The sequence below is a fragment of the Pteropus vampyrus genome, unplaced genomic scaffold (genome assembly GCF_000151845.1).
Source record: "Pteropus vampyrus isolate Shadow unplaced genomic scaffold, Pvam_2.0 Scaffold138, whole genome shotgun sequence".
Classification (NCBI taxonomy): Eukaryota; Metazoa; Chordata; class Mammalia; order Chiroptera; family Pteropodidae; genus Pteropus; species Pteropus vampyrus.
Window position 1 is genome coordinate 2367111 of NW_011888919.1, and position 4953 is coordinate 2372063.

A 4953-nucleotide genomic window follows, 5' to 3' on the forward strand; every position below is an offset into this window, starting at 1 on the left:
CCCAGACCAAATGGTCCTGCCCTTGTTCAAAACCCTTCCATGGCCCCCGCCTGCCCTTCTGTTAAAGTCTAGCTCCTAAGCCTAGCTCATTTCCCATTGATTAATCTCCATTTTACATAAAGCACATAAGTTTTCAATGCAGTCTCACTGAATTTTTACAAATGCATTCACCACTTGGAACAATCTAGAAGTTCCTATCCCTCTAAAAGCTCTTTTCCCTCCAAGCCAATACCCTCCTCCATCCTTCATATTTACTTCTTGGGCTCTGCACTGTGGCTGTGAGATCAGTTGGGCTACTCATGCTTTTGCACTGCAGAATAGTGTTCCATTTTGTTAACACACCCACAGGCCTCACCTGGGGGGCTCTTCAAGCTATGATCACCCCACTCCAGCCTCCTCCACATCCTGGCTGCTAACTGTTATGCAACCAGTTCCCACTTGTGGGTTTTTCCCCATGCCAAGTAATTCTCAGACACCAAGTGGGAGTCTTGTTACAAGAGTAACAGTGAGATTCTGTTGAATGTGAAACTCAATTCTGACATCATCTACCTGGAGACAGAATCAGATTCCATAGGATAAGGGCTCAGTCCCATAAGACTGCCCCCACTCACACTTCAGCCATCAATCGTAAGTCCAGGTTGTCACCTGTGCTTCTGACCAACTGACTACAGCTCAGAGGTGCCAACAAGCCCCTCCTTTGATTTCTATTAATTTCCTAGAGTGGCTCACAGAAACTAAGAGAAACATTTTACTTACTAGATCACCAGTGTATTATAAAAGGATGCAACTAGGAAAGGCCGGATGGAAGCAATGCACAGGGCAAGGTATGGAGAAAGAGCCCAGAGCGTCCATGCTCTGAGCATGCCATTCTCCCTGCATCTATCTCCACGTGGTCACCAAACGGGGAAGTTCTCTGAACCCCCTCCTTTTGGTTTTTTATGGAGACTTCGTTACATAATCACAATTGATGAAATCAATGGCCATTCACCAATTGATTCGAGCTCCAGCTCCTCTTCCTAATGTAGGGAGGAGGCAAGAGAACGAGTTAAATCAAGCTATATTCAGAGACTGCAATGTGCTGATCAGCCCTACAGCCAGGCGAGACCAGGACACCTGCAGAACAAAGGAAGATTTCTGCTGGGATTGCTAACAAACCATTTCCCCACACCGTGAAGGGAAAACACAGAATAAAATCATTCATTCCCTGCGGCAAAACCATGGGGAACCTATGGATCAAAGGCCGGGTATTGCCAGGAGGCCTTTCACACTACATATTCTTACCTTTTCATGCCACATATTCTTAAGCTTTCACACTGCATATTCATACCATCAAGGGAAAATGTAAACAAAGTCTTTAAACTGTAATTCATAGAAACTAAGAATGATATATGAACTGAATCCCAACTCGGGGTCCCTCTCATGGTCTCCATCTCTTTGCCTCTGAGAGAGACCACGCTCTGTCTATGGAGGTTACTCCTTCTCTAATAAACTTTCCTTTTGACTCTAACTCTAGCGTGTGCTTGAATTCTTTTCTTGTGCTCAAAAACCCTTTCTCTCTCGGTGCAGGGCCACTTGGAGGAATCTGTCCTGTCCTGCATCATCCCTTCTTCGGGGATGCAGGGAAGGATGAAAAATTCCAATCCTGTAATTACATGGTTGTATCCCCCAACCACCAGCCTCCATCCTTAGGTTACCTGGGTGCTTTGCAAAATTAACCTCATTAACATAACAAAAGACACCTCGATCACTCTCATCACAGAAAATTGCAAAGGTTTTAAAAGTTAGTGCCAGAAACTGGACGAAGATCAAAGATGTATTTATCATAAATCACAGTATCACAGCCGCTCCTGCCTTGGGGCTCCTCTCCCTTCCAAACATTCTTTGTCTTAATTCCCCACCACTCTCTCTCTTGCCTCACTCGCTTAGAACATACATCACCAGTACTTTCTTTATTAAGGTCCATAAAGTAAGCCGTATAGTCTACATCAACGCCAGACTGGTAGTCCAAATACCTGTTTTGAGCTTTTATGTTGTGTGGGATAGCGGCCAACATATAAAACCAGAGAGTGGTTTTCACGTTTAGAGGGGATGTCAAAAGGTAAGACTCTCCTTTCTTTTACCAAGACGAGCTGGCTCTTCAATTCCAACCACTCTCTCCACTTTTACCCCGTCTACGCCCCCTCACTAACTTGAAAGCCCAGTTCCCAAGTCTCTTTCTCCATTTCCCTCTATCATGCCCATCAGCATACAAACATGCTGCAATTTCTCCCCTCTTAAAAACATCCCGCTGGAACTTTAAACACTTTAGAGAGCCTCTGTTATCCTTAAAGTTCACTATGTATTCCCTCAATTGCAAAGCATCTGGAATTGAAATTGTCTTTTTTTTTTTTTGATATGGTAAAATAACCAGCATTAGAAATTACCAGTAGAGAATCCTTTATAACTTACACAGCGAAATCCTGTTACGTGCAACAACATGGAAGATTTTCACAGACAGAGAGCTAAAGAAGCCAGATACACAGAAGACCTGCTGTAAGATTTCATTTCTATGAAGTTCAAGAGCAGGCACAACTGAGGACATCACTTGTAAAATTCTTAATCTTTTAGCAGGAAATGAAATAGGACATCTCTTGCAGAGTCAATCTTTTTAGTAAACCTTGTTAAGTTTTTTTCCCTCCTTCCTATGGAAAAAGGCCCTCTCAAATCCTGATAATTGCCCTGGCGACTCATCCTCTGGCTATTGATAAGGATCATCAGCCCATTGTTAAGCAGAAATGGTGTTAAGTCAGACAGGGCCCTTAGACTGCGGGGGTGCACTTTAAGCCAAAGGTCTTTTTTTTTTTACTCTTTAAGAAACGTATTAACCAAGCCTGTTTCCCTTTACTCACTTAATAGGCAAATCAATAATAGAAACTAATAGATGTATGATTTAAATAACGAGATTGTATTGTCTTTTCCTTGTCTAGGGACTGAGATGGTACTTCAGCAGGAAACCCAAGATCCCACCCACACTGAGGTAGAAAGGGAAAATGCTCCATGAAACCCCTGTAGGCAGGGACTATGGCCATTCTCAGCAGGAAGCAGATACGGAAGAAGAGACCTTCCGCCCCTCAACATCCATACTAATAATAAGGGGTTCATGGCTCTTAGAAGAGAAGTAGGCATGAAAGTTAGGGGGTTTCAGGTCTGCCTGCAAAGACACTGAGGTCATCCTATCTTAGAAGGGGTCCGCCCTTATCTGCCCACAATTAAGCAAGCCAGAAGGCATTTTTTTAACTCACACAAAGAAATCAGTACGCAGAGTTTTAGGTACCAGTTTAAGCCAGTCACTCGCACCTATGCAATGAAGACCCCAACGACCTTCAACTCACCTGAGTCTCATTATACCATCATTATAATATGATGCATATGCCCAGAAGTTCATTAATATCATAACAGACTGAATTCTGGGAACAAACATGCGCAGAAAGCAAAACGATGACTCATTGAGTCCTGTCAATCTTAGCTATCAATCAAAGAAGCCCACTCTATAAATAACCACCCACAGCAAAAAGGGATAAAAACCCTGAAGTCTTTGTTACCAGGCCTTTTGAGCCACGCTTCTCTTGCTCAGGCCCACTTCCACTTCTGGAAGTGTACTTTCCCTTCTAATACAACTTTTCTTTCCTACTGTATTTCGGTGTCTTGCTCAATTCTTTGAGACATCAAGAACCTGGACAACGCGTGCCGGGAGAGGACCCCACTCTCCGGTAACACAACTACCCTATAGTGACTGGAATCGGTCAGTGGTTGCTTCTGGAGTGGAGGAATTGACAGAGAAAGGGCACGAGAGAAATCTCCAGGTGTTTGTGGGAGCATTTTCTATCTTGATCTGATTAGTGATTACATGAACATATGTATTTATGAAAAACTCATTGATTCAAACCCTTAAGATCTGTGCCTTTTATGCACTTCACCACATTTAAGTTATACCTCACTGACAAAAAGGAAAAGAAAAATAAGTACTTATACACTTCTCCTGATAGAATCTATATGATGGGAAGTTTCCACAACATGGTTAGACTGAGGATAAAAAAGCCATGTTTTTTTTCATCGACCCCATGTCCAACACCAGCTACTATCCCGTATCTCTGCTCCCTAGTCAAGCTTCTTCTTTTTGGAAGCCTTTGCTCCCCTGGCACCAGGTCGTCCCTGCTCCTGATACTCCTGTTCCCTCCCAGCAACTCTCTCGGATGCTGGTCCTGTCCCTGGTTCCTGCTCCCAAAAGTAGAGGCCTCAGGGCTTGGTCTCTCTCTCTCTGTACCTCCTCTGCCTGGATGGTTTCAACAAAACTCAGGTTTTTAAATATCATCTATATATTAATAGCTCCAAAACTTAGCTTACTTGTACAGTCATTGATAAAATAACAGGACATCTGAGATTTGCTTTAAAAAACGAGGAAGAAATTGCAGGGGAAAGTATGCTTCGATATGGGAGGGGAAAACAGAAGAAACAAGACAAGTAAAATATAGATGACAATCAATACTGGGTGATGGATATATGGGAATTCTTTATATCATAATACCTTTGTGTATGTTTTTAGAAAGTGTGTTAAAATTCTGGCTTCTCCCCCTAGGACCACTTACCTGATGTCCAATATGCCTCTGAAAGTTAAGAAGTTCAAAGACTGTCGATTTCCCATCAAGACTACTCCTCCCCATCTTGGTAAAAAGCATCATTTTTCTTCCAGTTGGTCAGTTCCAACTTTAGGATAACTTTTAAGTCATCCCTGATTCATGCTTCCTCTCACACAACCCTCTTCCTGAGTCACCATCATCTCTTGCCCGGGCAGGGACATCAGCTTTCTCATCTCCTGTTTCCGCCCCTGCCCAGCTGCAGGCCATCTCCTCACAGCAACCAGTATTGTTTTCATTTAACTTTTTTGTGCATAGATAAGTCACATGGTTCAAAAAC